General features: G+C 37.8%; 1 protein-coding gene across 1 annotated transcript in view; it reads left to right on the top strand.

The window, feature by feature from the left end:
- CdGAPr (GTPase-activating protein CdGAPr) overlaps positions 1-22,902 on the top strand; it is a 293,995-nt gene that overhangs the window by 120,568 nt on the left and 150,525 nt on the right. The window contains exon 3 of the mRNA XM_067764372.1: positions 18,526-18,540. The gene's annotated coding sequence lies outside the window, so the exon portion shown is untranslated. The remainder of the gene's footprint in view (positions 1-18,525; positions 18,541-22,902) is intronic.

Consider the following 22,902-nt stretch of genomic DNA (forward strand, 5'->3'; position numbering starts at 1 on the left):
TTCTGCCATGAAAAGCTCTCAGTGAAAACTCATCTGCCTTGCAGATGCCGTTCGGAGTCGGCATAAAACATGTAGGTCCCGTCCGGCCAATTTGTAGGGAAAATCAAGAGGAGCACGACGCAAATTGGAAGAGAAGCTCGGCCTTAGATCTCTTCGGAGGTTATCGCGCCTTACATTTATTTATTTTTTATTCGATTTGTGGCTAGTGGTACCTAATAAAAATATGTATGTATGTATATATTATAATCAAGAGTTCCAACAACACCCTTTCTAGAAAACTTACCCATTTCGACTAAAATCGCTTGAAATTTTGTGAATACTTTGAATATGCCTTTATAATTCCTGTTGTGCTACTTCCTTCACAGGCAATGGATGCATTGCACAGACAGCAATTGGCCCCAGTATTCGTTTTTGTTGCATACTGCCATACCCAGCTGCTTTCTGGAGGCATTGTAAATATTATTAAATATTAATATTAAATATTGTACGCGTAGTTTTAAAAAATCGATATGTATGAATTATGCCTCTGAGTTGGAAAATAAAAATGTTATAAAAAAATTTTACACGTACGAGTTGATTGAAACGTCATAGCCAACGCAATAAAGTGAAAAAAAAATCCCAAGTAAAAAAAAAAACAGAGTACATATAATACTACTACAGCGGCTAAATTCTATGTCGAGAAGCTCTCGAGCTTAACGAGTATTTCGAGATTCGCGAGCTTTACGAGAATTTCGAGATTCGAGAATCTCGCGAGAAGCCGAGATCTCGATTTCACGAGTCTCGAAATTCTCGCTTGTGTTCGAGAAGAAATGGTAAGCTCTACTTTTTTGTGAGAAGACTAACTCGTTAAAGTCGTAATCTAAATAGCCTGTTTTTTTTATTGGTTTTGAGAGAATTTTTCCTGCACAATACACAATTGCTATCCGCATACGCATTTGCTTAATGGTACTCCACCTCCATGAGTTATAAGCGTTGGTTAATTGTTACCAGCTTTTAGCGTTAAATAGATGACTCTATTTACAGTTATCTAGCATTGTTTAGTTAAGAGAATGCCATTTAAGGCAGTCAAGAATGAACTGTTCTCGAATAAAGCAATAATTTGCCGAAGTGATATTTTCAATTTGCTATATTTGGAACAAACCTTTTTATGAGTCACCCTTTATTTACGAGGTTGCCGCCGGTAGTTGGTTTAGTATATGCAGAACAAAATTCTAAATATAATAAATTATTTGAAAGTGTAAATAAATGTTTTATAAGTAAAAAATGCAATGAATTTTCGATTTGAAAAAGAACCTTCAAAATGCATAATAAAAGGCATAGAATAATATGTGAATAAGTAAATTGACTTAAAAACAAGTAAAGGTGACTAAGTTCGGGTGTAACCGAACATTATATACTCAGCGTGAGCTTCAATTGCACATTTCATTCCAGATAAATTACTTTTCTACATAACGTACTTTTCTACACAACCGCCCGTTTAAAAAAAAAATGTCTCCCCATTTCCTCTTATAATAAAACTTGTTATTAACATAACGAAAACTTGATAAGTGAAATATCATTGATTCAAAACTATTTTTTGCTAAGTTATAGCTTATTATTCTAGTCTACGACCCTTTTAAAAATCTTTTATATAAAAGTGGGCGTGGTCTTTAACCGATCTCGTCCATTTTTTCTAGAAATATTTCCTGCCATAGGGAAAATCTGCGTACCCAATTTTATTACGACGTTTTCCTCGAGTTATGGCTCCCGAAACATAGAAAATTGCTTAGTCATAAAAGGGGCGCTGCCACGCCCATTTTTTTAAATTTGAAGTTTTTCCTATTTATTGTTATAAATCCACTTGGGAAATGAAATACCATTGATATTAAGCTCTTTTTTTGCAAAGATATAGCTTATTTTATTTGTCCACGACCCTTTTAAAAATCTATTATATAAAAGTGGGCGTGTTCCTTAACCGATTTCGTAAATGTTTCTTCAAAGCATTCCTTATACTAAACGCAACTTCTCTGCTGAATTTTGTTACCATAGGTTTAACGATTTTCGATTTATGATTAATAATATTGGTAAAATTGATTTTATCACAAGTGTGCGGTGCCACGCCCACTTTAAACATTTTTTTCCAATTTTTATCAAGAGTCTCAATATCAGTCCACACATCGAATTTCAACATTCTAGGTGTATTATTTACTAAATAATCAGGTTTTTGTGGTTTCCATGTTATATATATAAAAAGTGGTCATCCGATTTCGCAAATTTTCAATACCAATCTATTCTGGGTCCAGATAAGCTCGTGTACCAAATTTGGTGAAGATATTTCAATATTTACTCAAGTTATCGTGTTAACGGGCAGACGTACGGACGGACGGACATGGCTTAATCAAATTTTTTTCGATACTGATGATTTTGATATATGGGGGTCTATGTCTATCTCTGTGTGCAAAGCACGCTGAGTATAAAAAAATTGCTTGAAAAAAGCTAAAGGATTGGGGAAAAGCTGTGTGTTTGAAAAAATTTCATTGCATATGCCGCATGTTAGTACGACGACACAACACAGCACATAAGCCATAAACTCAGCACCAACACTCGCATCAGTTGGACTCACCACAGTCCTTATTATTCTGTTGTGCAGCGAATATGCTATGACTAGGAAGTAATGCAACCGAAGAGCAACAGTGGTACAACAATACCAACAACAACGATGATGAATGACTTGTAATTTATGTTATTTTGTGTTGTGCTGTGGTAATGTCTATTGGATTTTTTTTAATATGTTTGTACTCTTTTGTTTTGTTGTAAGCAATCAAAGGAAAAAAATATACAACCAATGTTAAACTCAGAACAATTTTCCATAACACCTCATGAGGAATCACGATTTTTATTTTATATGCATTACACACAGTTGTTTATGTTGATGTTGCTGTGTTCTCTTCCTTGCTGACGTCCTCTTTATGCATATTTTTGCGTAGCGAAAGGCATATGTAATGGATGACTTTGTTGTTGGTCAAAAAGGATTTATGAATAATCATAGAAAAGCTATTGACATCTACTTACGATGTATGGTATTAGGGTACAATATCACTGGTTGAGGCTTTTTTTGTTCTAGTTTCATCACTAAATTTGTTCATGTTCGCAAGAACTCTCAAAATCAGTTGTTAAGCTATTTTTACAAGCATTGTCAACAACGAGTAAATCGCTTGAGACTTAAATCAGAAAATAGTTTTTATTTTTCCATCCATTTGGCGTGCATGTGATATACATACATATATGTACTACATATTGTACTACTCTTGGATTGTTAACTAAGGTTTAAGTCTAATTTCCATTTCGCACTTTCAATTTTACTGGTAAATTGCTAGATAAACTATCCTGATCGTAGTCAATGATTCCAAACATTTATTGTGAAAAATGTTGTTTTCTGACATAGCTATTCTTAACTACCAAATTATCGGTTAGAAGCCGCAAACCATGATGCAAGCGCGTCATACGTTAGACGCTGCTATTTGCCTGTTTTTTTATCCTAGCATGCAATTTTTTGTTGGCTGAGAAGTTCCGTGGTATATGCCGGGTTAAAAATCAAGTAAATTAAATAAATACTTGGCGTGATTTATCTCGAAGAGATTTAGGCCGGGTTTGATTCAAGGGGTTGTGTAGCGCAAGGTAGTCCTAGCGCAACCCAATTATCAACCTCACCTACCCGTGGCGAATCCTGTTACCTTAACAGCCAAGTTTCTCACGGATCTAGGGGGTGGGAGCGCGGTATGGCCTTGAAGGTTTCATGTGGTCATACTAAATCGTTCCCGAGATGGTCGGGCTGGTGTCTTGATGGTGCTTGTTACCGGAACGTACCGGATCTGCATCCGGCAAAGGACCATCAACATCGATAACACTCCACAAGGCCTCGGGGAGTGTTCTTATAACTAAACAACAAGAACAACATCCCCGTTTAGAATTTTTTTGTTTTCTAATTGAAACACCTTTTGCTAAACTTTTAATGTTGCTTTGCCCGAGACTTCCGTTTCGTAAGCAGCGATTGCCATAAATGGACTAAAAAGTAATGTGGAGTATAGGGTTTTTACCCGTAGAATTCGAATCTTGCCCTGAAAAAGACAGCTGCTTGAGCTTGAATGGCTCTCTCTCCTAAGTGATCGTGACCGTTTCGTAATAAGTCATGCCAGCTATCCCTATTTCACGATAACTGACGCCAATTAGCAGCACCAAGGGAGGTCAAGTCTTCCTCCACCTGGCTCTCTTAACTCAGTGGAGGTCTCCACTTCCTCTGCTTCCAAACTGCGATGGGGGCTGAAAAACTTTCTTGGCCGGAGCGTCTTCGTTCATTCGCATAACATGACCTGGCCAGCAAAGCCTTTGGTTTCTTATTTTTTGTCAAGAATTGTTGTTGGTTGGTTGCTGTGCTGCCAGAATACTAGAGACCAGACCTGCTGATTTCTATTGCGGTGCATTTAGCTACTTCCTGAAGTTCCGACAGCTCGTAACTGCAATAGTTTGAAACCTAGTGTACTGCAGCTGGTGCAGTGCGTGAGTGTTCCTTTCTTTTCTCTTAAGAGGAATCCCCATTCTCTCAGTATACAGGTCAAGTGGTCAGTGCCACGTAATTGTGGCACCGATTCTTAAGATTTATTTTTTTGACCTATTTAGTTGTTCCTCTGTTCTCCTACTATCGGTTCTCCTAAGTCGGTTAGTCTCCTAAAATCCGCTATGTGTGTTACGTTTGATTGATGTGAGTGGCTGATGCATCTCGATCGCCTCGAGGCATCCAGCACTGTCCTTGACCTTGCCTTCCCGTTGCCTGTGACCAAGAACTTATATAAGAGTCAGGTTTGCGAAGTTAGCTGGTTCAAAGCTATCTTTTGTAGCTGCTGATGGCATTAGATGAAGTGATGGAAGCGTTTAGCGCCATCAGAGCTGCTTGATATCTGAGTAAATGTATACCTCGTGCCCTCTCACCAAGTCCTCCGAGAGGATCGTCCAGGCCCTCTATATCCAGAACGTTTTCTTGGAAAATATTAGCCGTGTTGGAAAGACGGACTGACAGCGACACCTTAAGTTGCTCAGAAATGACACCAGCTCCCACACCGCAGTCCATTTTGGATTCGTCGCACAGTGTCGCGTTTAGCCCCTGCGTTCTACTTCGTTGGACTATGATGATGTCGGTGTAAGGCTCTTAATACTAATGTGACGTTCTTTTCGATAATAATCGCAAAGCTTGTGAGGGAAAAATGTATTTCGCTGTATATATGGATTATCTGTCTCTAAAAATGTTAGAGAATATAACCACTGCTGCAGAACAATATCGCTTAGCGATTAAGATACTCGCCGAAGGAGTAATTGCGTTACTATTAAATACATACATCTGTTTTCAGGGATCTCGTTTCACTTCTTCGCTGGTAATATCTAACTGTAGATGTAAAAAAACATCCTCTTTTTATGTCACATTTAAATTTTTCTCAATTAACTTTTCTTCATCACTTGTCGCCTCTGAAAAAGTTCAGTGAACTCATTAAAGACTCGTACAAATTGAAAAACTATTTGCTACACCCACACAGATTCCATTGCATATGCGACTGTGCAAAATTTTTAAATGCGACACAAATATGTATATTTGGCAACAAAGTGTTGGCTGACATTTGCGCATTCCAACAAATTTGGCACACACGTAACACTCGAAAAACGTTGCACCACACCCCACACCCGCACACAAATCACTTTGTTCAATCTAAATTTTACTACAGACAAAGGTGAAGCCAACCATAAATTGAAGAAGATTTTGTATTCGTAGACGATGCCAGAAAAATTTCCAAACCTTCAATATCACACCTGTAAGCAGAGGCGTGAAAATACGCAAGCGCAATTTTAAAACGTTTAAATTTTTTATACGTTCTACACTTCTGTTTTTCCAGAAATTTGGCTTATTTTCGAACGCAAAATTATCGTCGACTAATCGGTCTGTTATCGGCTTGCTGTTGTCGAGTCATTGGCTTCTTATTGGTTTCTTATCATCTTAAAATCGACGGGTTGAAGATAACAAAAGAATAACACACCGATAACAAATTGGTGGCACTACTAAAACAAATCGATAAAAAATCGATACCTTTTTGATTAAGATCACAAATCGCTAACTTTTCAATATTGAATTGATAACTTTTCGCTAATAAATTTTCGATAACGAATCGATATTTTCTTTGGAAAACGTCGAAAATCTTTCGATAAGTAATCGATAACTTTTCTAAAACTAATTAATAACAAATCGATAACTTTTGCACAACAATTCGAAACCACGCCGGTAGCAAATTGGTTACACTTCCATAACAAATCGATTACTTTTTATGAAGAAATCGATAACACAAACTATAACTTTTCGCTAGACACGTAAAACTCTCCTAAACCCGTTGAGATTATTTTTGTGATTACAACAATTACAAGGACAGCAAAGATATGGTCACTCTTCTGTGCAGCGAAAGTTTGCTGTTGGGAGACTCCTCACTTGTCGATTCCACTCGGTTGTTTCCTCCTAGGAGCCATTTTCCCCCACATACCAGTAGATACCAATAGAGCTCCAGCGTGCCCGAAAAGTAACTGGTACAATGGAAAGTTTCACGCAGCTACTTGTGGTTGCAGAGCGGACAGTTGTGAGAAAAAAATGAAGTCGAACGGCGTGAATGCGTGGAGCTTCAGATACAGGTTGAGGGGAATAAAGCCCACAAATTCTATCAAGGATAAGTTAGTGAATGAATAAAAATGGCGATCTTAAATTATGGAAACGTAAGTCAGGGCGCCAGCGGTGGTGTGGTGGTAGCATGCTCCGCCTTCTACACCGAAGGTTCCGGGTTCAAATTCCGACAAATCAGCATCATATATTTAAAAAAAGTTTTTTAAATTAGAAAACAGTTTTTTAAATTAAAAAAAAATCTTTTTTAAAGGGTGGTGGTTTGGCAAACACTCCGAGTGTATTTCTGCCATGAAAAGCATTTCAGTGAAGGTCAAGCCAATTTGTAGAAAAAAAGTTAAAAGCAGCACGTCTGAAATTGGAAGAGAAGCACTGCCTAAATGTCCTCGGAGGTAAAACCCGCCAAGATTACAATTTTTTTACGTTATGGAAGGAACACTTCTTTTTAACACGCTTATATTAGTTTCATTTGCATGTATGCTTCTTTGGCCTAACGATTAGTAATGTTTCGAGGTCCTATTACAGCGGACGTGTCCCTTGAGGCAAGTGTAAGATACCAATGACAGTTTTCATACTTAGGTCGTCCTCTGCCATAAATCAATTAAAGGCTGCACTTTAGAGGCAAGCAGGGTCGACAAAGCCGCAAAGCATCACAGAGGAGTAGCGGCAAGCAGGGTCAACACAGCCACAAACTCTCACATAGGAGTACAATAAATCTTCACTAAAAAATTATATAAAACAACTTTTTTCCACATATTCCGTGATCTTATTGTATTTCCATTGTCTCGCTGGACTCGTTTGCGAGTAATTGCCTGACGTTGCTCTTGTTGTTTTTGTTATTATCGCAATTTCACTATCCTTTTTATTTTAGCTTTTCGATTTTTTTAATAGATTTTTAATTTTTGCCATTGGCAGTAGCACTTTTAGCTAAAAGCAGCAAATACATTTATGCAACTTGAACTTCGTAGGCAGGCAAGTTGTTTTTTTTTTTTATATATGCATGTATGTGTGTGTACGTATGATGGGTTTATAAAAAGCAAAATTTATCTTTGATCAGCGCTTGCGCATCGCTGCATTGACTGAATGACTGAGTGAGTGATGATTACATGGCCAAACAATGCAGTCAAAAAGCATGTGCACAGAAAATATATACTAAATGTGGAATTATTTGTCCTTTTTTATTCCAGAAGCCTGACTAGGGTATACGGCAGTCGTGGATGCCTATGCTGCGCCTTTTTCTTCCTCTTAATATTCTTTATATGCATCCTCCGTTTCGTCTTAAGGTTTGTTTTACTTTACCTATTCGCTGTGCTCTTTACAAATAGCAAGTGCTACATCATTATTTTCATCCTATTGGCAAACTGGACGGTCCCAGAATAATAGTGACCTAAGTACCTCTGGATTCGCCTTCGCCGGACTATTAAGCTCCGACTGTATTTTTCAATATGAAGCACGAGGTTATTATCCCAGATAGGGATTATTGGTTGAAGGAGCCGCCGGACCTGAGCGATAGGCTGCAGATATATACTGACGGCTCCAAACTGGATAATAAGGTGGGTAGCGGTGTCTTTGCACCTCAACTAGGGTGGAATCTATCATTTACCCAACCCGATCATTGCAGCGTCTTTCAGGCGGAGGTGGCTGCTATAAAGGAGGCCCCTGATCATCTGGGGAAGGCTGCTCACGGCTATATCCAAAATTGTATTTACTCTGAGAGACAGGCTGCACTGAAAGCACTTGCATCGGTCACATGTAAGTCCAGGACAGTAGAGAAGTGCCGCAAATCTCTTAACGAGATCGCTGAACAAACTTCCCTTAGTCCGGTGTGGACACTGGGATATACCGGGCAATGAGATGGCTGACGAAGGGCACATCCGTTCCGCTTTCGTCGTCCTGGAAGGGACTGAGCATGCCGCTCGCTACCTGTAAACTCATTTTGAAAGGGATTTTCTTTAGGGAAGCGGGTGTGAGATGGAGCAATCTTGAATCCTGCTACCACTCTAAGCTCGTGTGGCCTGAATGGGATGCGAGACGCACAAAAAGTCTCCTTCTTCTTGGTAGGAGGGCATATCTCTGGTTGTTGCACTTATAACCGGCCACATAGCAATCGGGAGGCACGCACAACGGCTGGGGGCTCCCTATAATGATTACTGCAGGAGCTGCAAAGACGAAGAGGAAATAGCAACAGACAAAAATTTTCTGTGCGATTGTCCCGCGCTTTGGCACAAGAGTAAGAAATCTCTGGGACCTCCCTTCTTTGACGATCTTTGTTATCTGGCTAAGTTGGAACTTAATAAACTCCTGACGTTTGCTGTATCGACCTGTTGGATTGAGTAGGGGAGAGAAGCACGTGGTATCACAATGGGACCTTTTTGGGCCTAAGTGCACTGGTGCTCGCACCGGTGGCCACCTAACCTAACCTAACCTAAGTACCTCATTACCTAGGCATGGAGATATCAATTTATGCCTTCGCATCCTAAATATGACTTTTTATTTCAATGGTCCAGTCCCCGAAAAAAAAATTGGCAGGAACACTCTATCGGTGTCTTGGCTGAGTGTAGTGGGAGGTTATATATTTAGTACTGTTTTTACCAATCATTTAAACATTTTAACAGAAGAGAATGTTTCAAAAGATGTACACAAGAAGGAAGGCATGATTTCGCTAGCTGGCCTCTTTCACCACCTGATTTAATTAAACGTTCTCTCACTGAACGTATGTTTGACCGCATGGTTGACAGCGAACACACACATAAACTGATTTTTTCTTTGTAATTTTTTAGATGCTATTTTGTTTAAACAGTTTTGATTATATTAGAAAGGAAACAACTATTTTTTCTAAAGCACAACGAAACTAAATATTTCAAAGTTAAGGGGCTTATTATGTTAAACGCAACGAGTCGTATTTTCTCGTGGGAACCAGAATTCGTATGATAAAAGAGCATTAATTTACCTCAGTGAGTGAAAGTTAACCTGACTGCCTTTGCGTAATTTTTAGTATTATACATAATCGGGCCCTTAGTTTCAATTTTAAAATATATTGATCGAGTGATTCGTTGTTGATTTATAGCTTTGCAAACTATAATTTTATGGTTTTTTTTACCACATTTTACGCTCTTGTCTTCAAACCATATTGAAAGGAACCATCTCACACAGCTAAGCTTTGAAATGCCGGAAACCGTTTTAAAATCGGAGCTTCCTGTGCGGAGTTATAAAATTAAAAATACATTTCATTTTATAAGATATATAGAATTTTCCATTGATTCTATTATTTTAAAAAGTACTGTACGCATATCAAGAGCTGTTCGCTTCCTCCCAGCTATTTGGTTGTACGCGCTTGGCTGGTTTGCCGATCGCGACTATACCATCCGTCATCTCAATGAGGCAGATAGTAGACGCGATACAAACATATTATCAAACTATGTTGGACATTTTCTCATTCTCGCATTTCCCTTTGCCGGCGCGCATCCAACTACCAGATTTCTGTTGTTTGTTTACTTTATTGCTACATTTTTATCTTTTTATACTCAGCGTGCTTTGGACACAGAGTATATTGACTTTGATTGGATAACGGTTGGTTGTAGAGGTATCAAGGAATCGAGATAGATATAGACTTCCATATATCAAAACCATCAGTATCGAAAAAAAAATTTGATTGAGCCGTCCGTGTGTCCGTCCGTGTGTCATTCTGTCCGTTAACACGATCACTTGAGTAAATTTTGAGGTATCTTGATGAAGATTGGTGTGTGGGCTCCTGGGCACTCATCTCAGATCACTATTTAAAATGAACGATATCGGACTATAACCACGCCCACTTTTTCGATATCGAAAATTTCGAAAAACCGAAAAGACAAACTTGGTAGGTGGGTTGACCTTGTGACGCAGAATAGAAAATTAGTAAAATTTTGGACAAGGGGCGTGGCACCGCTCACTTTTAAAAGAAGGTAATTTAAAAGTTTTGCAAACTGTAATTTGGCAGTCGTTGAAGATATCACGATGAAATTTGGCAGGAACGTTACTACTATTACTGTATATGTGCTAAATAAAAATTAGCAAAATCGGATGAAGAACACGCCCACTTAAAAAAAAAAATTTAACAAAAAATTGAATATCTTTACAGTATATAAAGTAAATTATGTCAACATTCAACTACAGTAATGATATGGTGCAACAAAATACAAAAACAAAAGAAAATTACAAAATGGGCGTGGCTCCACACTTTTTCTTTTAATTTGTGTAGAGTACTTTTAATGCCATAAGTCGAACAAAAATTTACCAATCCTTTTGAAATTTGGTAGGGCATAGATTCTATGACGATAACTGTTTTCTGTGAAAATGGGCGAAATCGGTTGAAGCCAAGCCCAGTTTTTATACACAGTCGACCGTCTGTCCTTCCGCTCGGCCGTTAACACGATAACTTGAGCAAAAAATCAATATATCTTTACTACACTTAGTTCACGTACTTATCTGAACTCACTTTTACTTGGTATAAAAAATGGCCGAAATTCGACTATGACCACGCCCACTTTTTCGATATCGAAAATTACGAAAAATAAAAAAATGCCATAATTCTATACGAAATATGAAATAAAATAATAAAAAAAAATTTTAAGTTAAACGGTTTTATTGAAAACAATACTTACATGAAATAATAATAATACTAAAAGCTAGAAAATAATTAGTTAGGTCCTAGGTACTATGTAGTATTATGCATGGTGCCACCTTGTGTCAATACGTTTGTAGTACTATGTAGCATGCTCTACTACGCCAATGCACTTTCTATGCAGACCACACATATTGCATTCACATTACAATATCGACCTAAAGACATTTCGTTTACCCCATCGCAGGGGGAGTTCAACATCACTTACTAATGCCGACAGCAAGACCTGGGGGCCTACTCTGTATTGCGATGCGAAAGGTAATTGGAACTCTGTAGCGCTATCGCATCGCTAACAATGTCGCTTTTTTATTTTTCGCAAATTTTTTGCTTGAGTATGCATCATTGACCAAACGTCAAAGAAAGAGAACAAAAGAAACAAGGCGATTACAATTTCGGCAAACGATTAATTTTTATTGAACAAGTTAAAAAATGGATTCTGTAGCATTATGGGACGATTTAAATGAAGAAAGGATTTATTTAAATGAAGAAATCCTCCCAGTTCAGAAATTGAACCGGAAGAAGTGAACGTGATAAATACAGAAAACGTGGAAAATCATATCGCTAGTTGTATCAGAGACCAAATAAATAATGACATGATTTCCAATAGAAATGCTTTATAAAAAAGTGGTTTCAATTTAATTGTTATTTATTTATGTATTTTAAGTCCACTAGGATTTCAAATTGTTGCTTTTGTGTTTGTTTTGTTTCTTGGGTTGTCCTATATATTTTTAAAAGAATGTGCATTGAATATAAAGATATCAATTTATAAAATCATCAATTAATACTTACATATTTGAACAATGCGAATGCCTAGAATGCATATTACTTGTAGCAAGAAAAATGCGAAAATGAATGCTGTTCGACATTCGCTTTCGCTTTACAGAGTGCCGGCAATGCGAAAAGGGAGAAAAATTGCGAATGGGCAAAATGTGAATGCGAAAGTCAAAATATACATGCGAATGTCAAGATACAGAGTACCGATTTTGCGATTTCGCGAATTTTTTCTTTCGCATCGCAATACAGAGTTGGCCCCCTGTATCCGGATAGAGTTCTACTGGCGCATTGACCAATTCGTTAATAGCGCAACCGCGTGTCAATGACAATTCGTCAATGCGCCTGCCAAAATATTTCTACAGTTATAATTTGTTAAACTAGGTCGAACTAATATGCTGACTCAGTATGTAAATGTTAAGAATGTAGTGTATTAGTGATAGTGTAAATACGTACATATGTGTAGAATAGATAATTTTGTATAAATGAAAAGACAATTCTAAAATAAAGACAACCGCATTTCAACGCTACACATCGGCGTTTCAACTAATCCTTTGTTTTTACATATTACAACTAGTCATCACACTCCTCATCAATCTAGGGCGTTGATCAGACAATCAAATAAAAGCGTTGGGCGCGTGAAATTAAAAAAATTTTTTTTATTATTTTATTTTCAAGTTTTTAGTCTTTATTTAATTGCCTATTATTTCTCATTCTATTTAGTTCATTTAGTGACTCATTATTACAAGGACTCTTTCCTGACAATTTGTTACAATCTAAGTCCTCAATACATAATCCTTCCAAAGACTTTACTCGACTCTGCGCCACGTATGATTGTCCCTCCTCCAACTCCAAAATATTTTGATGTCACTTCTACCGGACTGTATGTAATATTTGTTCCAAATATGAGCCAAATGGGACATCATAGGTCGCTTTCTATTCATCCATGTATTATGTGTTCCAAATATGGACCAAATCGGACCACAAATACGATTTTTTTTGAATATCGATCGATTTTTTTTAATAGGTCGCTTTCTATTCTTGTGTGTATTATGTGTTCCAAAAAATCGATCCTTGCGCCATCTAGCGACGATTTTTTTCTTATTATTGCATTGTCATCGGGTTCTGAACTATATTCCAAGTTTCAAGCTTGTAGCTTATCTGGAAGTTACTTAAATTTTAATTACAAAATTCGTTCACAACGGCCGTGCAGCCGTGCAGCCGTGTAACCTGTCAAGTCAACCTAAATAAAACCGTTTAAAAAGGGATGAAGCATGGTAATTGGATTGGTTTATTGACGCAAATATAACTTTAGAAAAAACTTTGTAAAAAGGGGTGAGACCTACCATATTAAGTAGAAGAAAATGAAAAAGTTCTGCAGGGCGAAATCAAAAGCCCTTGGAATCTTGGCAGGAATACTGTTCGTGGTATTACATATATAAATAAATTAGCGGTACCCGACAGATGATGTTCTGGGTCACCCTGGTCCACATTTTGGTCGATATCTCGAAAACGCCTTCACATATACAACTAAGGGCCACTCCCTTTTAAAACCCTCATTAATACCTTTAATTTGATACCCATATCGTACAAACACGATCTAGAGTCACCCCTGGTACACCTTTATGGCGATATCCCGAAACGGCGTCCATCTATAGAACTATGGTCCACTTCCTTTTAAAACTCTTTAATACCTTCCATTTGATACCCATGTCATACAAACACTTTTCAGGGTTACCCTAGGTTTATTTTCCTACATGGTGATTTTCCCTTATTTTGTGTCCAAAGCTCTCAGCTGAGTATGTAATGTTCGGTTACACCCGAACTTAGCCTTCCTTACTTGTTGTCAATAGTTTTTGTTATTTTCGACTTATAGTTTCTGTTGTTTGTTGCTTGGTCTATAAATTTCGCATTCATTTTGCTTGTCTACTGCTTTGGATTCAGTTCAGCTGCGTCTTGTTTCCAATGTATGCAAGTAAAAGAGGTACCCCATGAGTGGAGCGCGCAGTCAAGCGGTACATACATCCACATCCACGTATGGCAACTAAAGACACACTTTGCTACACATCTCATGTGTGCTTTTCTCTTTCCTTTACTGTTGAGTTCGTTGCTATCTTGCGCCCATCGCTTCGAAACATTACTAAGTTCTCATATAGTAACATGTTGGGTTAGGCGGACTTCTTTCGCTCCTCTGCACCTTCTCCTCTACAGTTCTACTTTCATCCCACTTTATATTCCTACACAGTAGTTTTGCAGCTCTATCCATCTGTTGCAATCATTTTCATTCGTAGCACCGGCAAACGCCATTTGCTTGGTCTATCGCGGTTCTATAAATAAAATCGTGTCTTTGTCATGCATTTCCAATGTCTTCGATGTCTTTGCTCCTTTATTACCTGCTCAAGCTCATACCTCGTCGTTCCCCACCACCTTCATTGCCACATCGTCTTTTATTTGTTAGTAGGGTTCATATGTACGTGCATAGATTTCACATATTTTCTTGCCTTGCCTAGTTGTTGTCTTCTTCGTAGCTGTAGTTGTTGTTTTTGTTATGTTTGTTGTTGCAACTATTTAAATGACTTTTTCATATATGCTTGGTTTTAATTTATACTTCCTTTATATCAAGTATCAAGTTTGCCTGAAAATTTCAGAACAAAATTAGAAAATCTTGCGTTAGATTTTTGAGTAACTTCCACGGGAAGTTGGACACTTGAAGCTCTGAAAAAAGCTTTTGAGTAATAGAAACTCACACTCACGAGTGAAGAGAGAAAAAGATAACAGGCAGACGGCGTGGATGGACGCAATAAAACACCGAGAGCATCGAAACGCCCTCACCTCAGTTCACCGTAGTGTTGCTGCGAATAGCACGGTCTCGGCACAAGCTGTCCTGGTCGTTGCGGGAACCATACCGATACATCTTCTCGCTGAGAAAAAAAAAAGAAATACGACAGCAGATCGGAAGCGAGTAGAGCTGCTATTGCCATATAGGCGCGTGGTGAAGAATCAATACGACGCTGGCAACAACAGTGGAGCAACAGCTCCCCAGAAAAATGTGTCAGGCAACTTATTCCTGAATTGAACTCATGGTTGAACCGACTCCACGCAAAATTCGACTTTTACCTGACGGCGGAGCACGCCTGCCACACGACGATCCTGGGTTCACGCCCCATAAGAAGCAACATCAACATTTTAGAAATAAGGTTTTTCAATTAGAAGAAAGTTTTTCTAAGCGGGGTCGCCCTCGGCAATGATTTGGCAAGCACTCTGAGTGTATTTTTGCCATGAAAAGCCGTTCGGAGTGCAAAAAACATGTAGGTCCCGTCCCGCCAATTTGTAGGAAAAATGAAAAAAGGAGCGCGACGCAAATTGGAAGAGAAGTTCGGCCTAAAAGCTCTTCGGAGGTTATCGTGCTTTGCATTTTTTTTATAATATCTAACCGGATGCCGCTACTTCCGCAAATATCTTCACAGCATGAGTAGGGTTCAAACCCAAAATTGTCTGTACTGCGAAAATTAAGACGATGTACCCACACCTTCTACGAATGCGAGTACTTCGCCCAACAGCGAAGGAGGGTAGGAGAGATATTTGGCGACCTTTCCTCGAGCTGTTTCATCAATAATATGTTCTGCACTACCGAAGAGACAGATGGGATACGGTCAGCAGATATATGAGGCGTAGACTGCTCAGCAAAAGATAAGTTCAATAGAGCGATCTTGGGGTTGGTTTAGAAGTAACTTTCCTGTGAAAAAGATGCTTGAAATTTAGTGGTTGGCTCAGTGGTTAATGATCGTTAAACGCATATGCAACAAGTTTGACTAGGCGCCCCACGAATTCAGATAATTAGAAAAATGTTTTGTATGGAATGGAGTTTGAAACCCCACACATAGCTGCCTCACACTATGCTATAAAAAGACACTACAAAATTCCGGTAGGTGGCACTAATCGAAATAATTAAAAAATTTATATGAGATGTGGCATCTTTTGAACGAATTTTATATAAAGTAAGTGTTTCAATTTTGATTATCTTTTCTTTAATTTTATTTTTTCATTTTGTTATAGTTTTTCAGCTTTTAATTCATTTGCAATGTTCATCGATTTTATTTTGTTTAAGTTTTTTCTCAATTCGTTGTCGACGAGCCCTTCCCTTATGCATCCACCATCCGCAGTAGTTTCGTCAGTGTCCATTGAGTGTGCCTGCTTTACCTTACTCATTGTGACATTGTGTTATTGTAATTGTTGTTTGCAAATAAATGTACAATTTATTCGCAATTCAATTAAATGATAGTCAAGTACTTTTGTTTTGGTTTTGTTGCTCCACGTAGTTGCAATCTTCGCTCAATGACACTAAATGTGTTCTGATTACTTTTTAATAATTCTTTATTTGAGTTTTTTAATTTACCATGTTTTGTATTTGATTGAATGCTAAATGTTTGAACACTCGAATAACGTTGTTTAGTTTAATTATCATAAACTCAAGAGTAGGCACACAGCTCACCCCATATTAAGGGACTTAGACCGACCTCTTGTGGGACCCGTGAAGCAATTTCTAACGAGAAGGACAAGGCAGTCATGTCTGGGGGACTCATACATATATGACGCGGTCAGTATTAAAGTCACGATGAACTTCCTCTTGTCTACTTGTTGTGCCCACTGGACTATATTCGCCATTGATACGACACTCTAGCAGATTACCAATACAGTACAAAGTCGCTCCGAAACACTTTTATGCCGTTCGTTGTAGTTGTTGTGTTAACAGTGCTTCACCCCGTTAAATGGGCACGACCACTCACAAATTATCATCAAATTCCTCTAACCGGGGTCTAAGGAAACTGGTAGTTTCAACAGGGGCGGACCATAGGGAGATTGGTGTTAGAGGTTCAGGTTCCACATTAGAATTGAAAAGATGATTGGTATCATGTGGGAACATATCGCTTGCAGGACATACATTACGTGTGTCGGGGTTAATTCTGGACAAGTAAGAGTTTTACCTGTTACAGAATCCAGAACGAAGTTGGGCCATGGTGACTCGCGTCTCCTTTGGTAGTGTGCTTTCTCGTCTGCAAGGGTAGGATATTGTATATTAATAACAGGTTTCACCGGGCTCGTCCTGACAAAAGCGTTTACCGATTCTGTAAGGAGTTGGGTTAGGACCTGCTTATGCTTGTCTGGATCAAACGGTTGTGTTGGAAGGTTCCGAATCTCGTCATAGTGCTTAGGGAGATGTTCCCTTAACGCCCGTGGGGCTAAATCGTTAGATCGTTACGTTCGTCATTCAGCGATGCGCAGTTAAGTACGCTGTGAATGCAATTCTTTGCGGTGCTCTTACGGCCAGTATATTTCACATTTATATGGATTAATCCTATAAGCTCTATAATGCTGAAGTGAGGATGGTTTAAGAGGGCTTTACCTCGCACTCGATCGTTTCGAAATATTTAAGAGTAAAGTTAATTAATCTAATGAGCTCAATTCTGGTGCGATCTATCGCCTCGCACTATTTTAGAGGAATCTGGATCCTCTGGCAACTTTGCTCGAATGGGTACTTCTTCAGACGTGCTCCGAATCAGTGGAGCAAACGCGGTAGAGACAGTATTTCCCCGGGTAACGTGATCCTTCTGGCCATAGGTTTATGTCAAGTAGTCAGCCGAATTTTCTGGGCTTACTTGTAAAGGGAGAAGGTAAATGGAGTAGATGCAATTCTTTGCGGTGCTCTTACGGCCAGTATATTTCACATTTATATGGATTAATCCTATAAGCTCTATAATGCTGAAGTGAGGATGGTTTAAGAGGGCTTTACCTCGCACTCGATCGTTTCGAAATATTTAAGAGTAAAGTTAATTAATCTAATGAGCTCAATTCTGGTGCGATCTATCGCCTCGCACTATTTTAGAGGAATCTGGATCCTCTGGCAACTTTGCCCGAATGGGTACTTCTTCAGACGTGCTCCGAATCAGTGGAGCAAACGCGGTAGAGACAGTATTTCCCCGGGTAACGTGATCCTTCTGGCCATAGGTTTATGTCAAGTAGTCAGCCGAATTTTCTGGGCTTACTTGTAAAGGGAGAAGGTAAATGGAGTAGATAAATGGAGTAGGAGGCAGTTGAATCATGAAGTAATTACTCGCCTTTAAGCAACATCTTCAGAACTGTTATCCAAGTTCAAAGCCTGTCTTTTATGGAATAATAAAAACATAAAATAAATATAAGACGCAATATCCCTTTTAGAGATTTAGGCCGAAAATCTCTTTCAATTTGCGTCGTAGTACTTTTTTTTACCTAACTAGGCAATGTCTTTATCAGTAAGTCAAATGCTTTGACTTTATGTTTTGATCAAATGTTTTAACATTTATTTGATCTTATGTCATATTTTTTTATATTATATAGCATTATATTTCTAATTCTCTTTCTTCTTTTTCAGGTCTCTTTGGCAATGGTAAGTGGATAATTAGAGAAACTGTCATACTATACATTCACTATCTACAATTTTGAAACATTTTTTAAAAATTCTTCCATACGAGGACTAAAATTAACGAAAGGGAAGGAAATATTTCTTATAGTTGATTTATCGAAGAAATATAGAGGTTTTATCGATTTTTTATCGAAATGTTATAAATTTGCTATCGATAACAAAAGTGATGCTGATGGGCTTTGGTTCTTTTTGCGATGAGTTATCGAACACTTATTTATTTACTATGGAAAGTTAGCGACTATTTGTCGAACATTTTTCGGTGTGATATCAAAGAGTTATCGATTTGTTATATGAGTGTGAACATTTTGTTATATGCCTGTCGTAGATTTTTTTATCGAACGCTGTTCATTTTTTAAACAAGTTTATCGATTTGCTATCGAATAGTTATCGATTTATTATTGGAGCCTTCTAACAGCTTGTTAATGACGACTAATCGGTTTGCTATCAAACAGATATTTATAAAATTTTAAAATCGACGACACATTTGGTACCTCTCGAAATAAAAAAAAACCGATTACTCGGCTATTACAAACCGATAACCCACGATAACAATAATAATAAAAAAAAAAAAAAAAAAAAAAAAAACAATAATAAGCCTGTAATAAAACAATAACTTGTCGGTATCGGTTGTTATCGATAAGAAACCGACGAAGATCTTTTCAAAAAGCACGAAATTATTTGTTTCTGCTAAAATCGCCTCTGTTGTGGTTTAACTTCAACCCGCGCTCTAGATAATTTGAAAACGTTACGCTTCTAGACGTATATCTGTATAAACAGAGCTGCTCAACCCCTATTAGAGTAAGAGCCCGTGACGGCCAAAGGTCTGGCAAATCCTTCTAAACTTCAAAGAACATCGAAGCAATTTTATACTGAAATTCGAATACAAAATCTTTATAAAAAAACTTTTGAAATTGTGTTTGCCGTAAAAAACTTTCAGCTTATGAAAAAGTGTTTAAATAAAAATAAAAAATAAAAATGAAAAAGTGTTTAGCTTTATGAAAAAGTACAGTTTTGCAATATAAAAAGTATCTGGCTGGACAAAGCGACTATGGAAAGTGTCTGGCAATGAGGCTTCTTATATCGTGACGAAGACCATATATGAAAATCAGTCTTTATAAAATGACGAAAGAAAGGTCGATTTTTCTGCAAAATTTTTGCACGATATCTGTTAAAGCTACCATGATTCAAGTTTTATAATAGACCAACGATCCTGCTTCAGTTGGAAGTATGAACTGACGAAATTGCAACTTTTATAAAATGACAAAGGTCTGGCAGTCATGGGCTCTGACACTATATACACTTATAGCACTTTTGTTTTTGTTCTGCCCTGAAGAGTAGACATAGATACTAATTCACACTTTGAATACAAACAAAATTTTCATAGCACTGCCATACGCCCGCACATATAAATTCGATTCATATGAAAGTGCCTGAATTTCATATGATAGTGAAAATAAAAAGCACTTCCATATGAAACCAAGGCACTTCGATATGATATTCAAATTTATACTAACAAATTGACAACGAAACATTTTTCAAAAATATTGTAGTACTGAGAAAATTTTTAATCCAAAATTTATTTACAATCAAAATTCTTTATATATTTCAAATATTTTTTTTTGTTTCAATTCAAAAAAGTTTTAGTGTACATATTATTGCAAATGTATTGTGTTTTGCACTTCAATATAAAATTTTTTAACAGCCCTGTGTATACACATCGAATTTCGCAAGCACTTGGTACTCACGCCTTTTGTTATTTCTCTCTGTGATATTTTCATAGAAATATATGACTACATAGATTCGTAACATAAAAGTAATTCAAATTTCTACAATTTCATTGCTTTAATTGAGCTATTAATTATTTAGTGCTGAGATGGTTAGTCGAAACTCTTTAATTTCCATAACATGACGTACAACATGGCATTAATGAGGTTACTAATTGAATGATTGCGTATTTCGAATGATTCCATATTTATACTCCTTTTATCTGTCACCTTGAACAACGCTAAAAACTTTCAGAGGCCATTAATCTTGCAGAGTGAGTCTATTCTAAAATGAATAGAACAAATTACAAAAATAATCAATTCGTTCCACGATCGTATTTCTTTCTTATGCCTTTGATTTGCTAAAAATGAAAAATATTTGCTTGCACTCAAAATACCCATCGATTATTTTTCCACTTAACAGTTTGACATGTTTTCAAATTGGTTTGGCACATACTGCTTTGCCTCTAAATCTAGCGCATTAGCAAGTGTAAGTGAGTATAACACACATGACGCGCAATGCAAGTGGCAATTGCTAGAAGTGGCATAGATCGGAACTATTTTTAGTGACAATGCACTGGAATTAACGAATTTTTCGAGCGCATTCTATTTAAGTATCAAGCAAAAACAAATACATCGAAAAGATAGATAGATCGTTGGCTATAATTATGCTGTGATTTTGCAGTGCTGTGTACCCAATTCAGGTTGGAAAGTGAAAGATGTATCAAGTGTCCAATAGAGTATGTACAGAATAGATTTGAACTATAGTTTTTGCTTGAATAAAATACAGTTGGTTGGTTGGTTGCTGTGCTGCCCGGCCGGCGAGACCGAGCCCAAGTAGCACTCTCCAGGCGCCAATGTGCTGCACATTCTCCTGTAACCAATCAATTATCATTAATGTACAATGAGCTTGCTTTCACTCGAAGTATTTTGTTGGTTCAATAAACCTCTTGTTGTCATTTATGAAGCATTTTGATACCTCTCTAAGATCGGACAGCGCAAGAATTCGGTTCCTGGGCTGGACATTTGAAGAGGAAATGGGTGACCGTTTTCTTACAACCTTCGTGGTTGCACCTCCTGCATTTGTCGTTGAAGGGGATTCCCATTCTTGCTGTGTGTGGACCAAATGGCCAGTGTGGAATCGTGCATGTGATTCTAATTACTTCTTTTCCAAATAATTTTAGTAAATCCTCTTTATATTTTTGGTTGTAGTCCGACCATATCCTTTCAGTAATTTCACATGACTCCGCAGAGTACCAATTTTGAACAGCGTTTTCCTTGAAATAGGTAAGAATGTCACTTATCATTGATGTGAGCTATTGACACACCGGGCTTTGTCAGTTCTTCCGCCCTTTCATTGCCGTCTATATTCCTGTGACCCGATAGCCATGTGATAGTAATGGTCGCTGAGCTTGCTGCAGTGTGCAGCACCTTCTTACAGTTATCGATGGCCTTAGAGGACGCAAGTGGTTTGTTCAACGCCTTGAGCGTTGCTTGGCTGTCTGATTTTACAGAGTTCTCCAACATAAAGCAACGGGCCTTCTCTATTCCTCGTAGCTCTGCTTGAAATATATTAGCTGAGTTAGGAAGGTGGATTGAGAGTGCGACTTCTCTAACTGCTCGGAGAAGACCCCTGCACCAACACCGCAGTTAATTTTGGACTCGTCAGTGACTAGTGAGGTTACACTCTTCTTACATACCATGGCGGCCGACCAATCCGTTCTTAAAGTTTTTGTTATACATAGTTCAATGTAAGCGAAAGATAATATGTTGTCGAATCTTCATCGGGTAACCTTCTTAGGATACCCATGTGGCCATACTGTTTCTCGCTCCAGGGGTTATGTAAAAGGAGCGGACCAGGCAAATTTTAATCTTCTATTTTTTATTATTTTCAATACAGAAACAGGTGGGCGTGGCTATTGTTAGATCTCAGTCATTCTCTAAATCAACCTCTTCTAGGTCCAGATAAGCCAGTATACCAAATTTCGTAAAGATATCCCAATTTTGCTCAAGTTATCGTGTTAAAGCATATTAGGAAGTCTACATCTATAAAACGCACAATCGTTATGCAATCCAGGTTATAATACCCTTGTGTAAAAGTAAACTCTAGGTATAAAAATGGCATAGCAAATGTACGATGAAAAATTAGGGGGACTCGCTTTGTCTTGCAAGGTGCACGGATTGCATGGATTTTTTATATGCTACCACAAAATATGCAAAGCTACGAGAACGCCCCATAACGAAGTTATAGTACGAATGAAACGCAAAAAAAAATTGGCACATAAAATTACAAGGCACGACGAAAATATATAAAAACAATTGCTCATTCTTTTCGTGAGCGAAATTGGATTGGGAGGAATACCGTTGAAGCAGGGTTGATTTTAATATCCTACCATTGCACGAAAATACACATACATAGGTTTGAGCAAACTATAAATTCCGCGGATTACATGTAATTATTTGCGTGTATTTTGTTGGTGTGACTTTACAATCCGTGCAATCCATGCATTTTGTGCAATCCGTGCACCGTTTGCAAGACAAATCGAATTATCCGATGGTTTTG

Source organism: Eurosta solidaginis, chromosome 2 (assembly GCF_040869045.1).
Source record: "Eurosta solidaginis isolate ZX-2024a chromosome 2, ASM4086904v1, whole genome shotgun sequence".
NCBI classification, from domain to species: domain Eukaryota; kingdom Metazoa; phylum Arthropoda; class Insecta; order Diptera; family Tephritidae; genus Eurosta; species Eurosta solidaginis.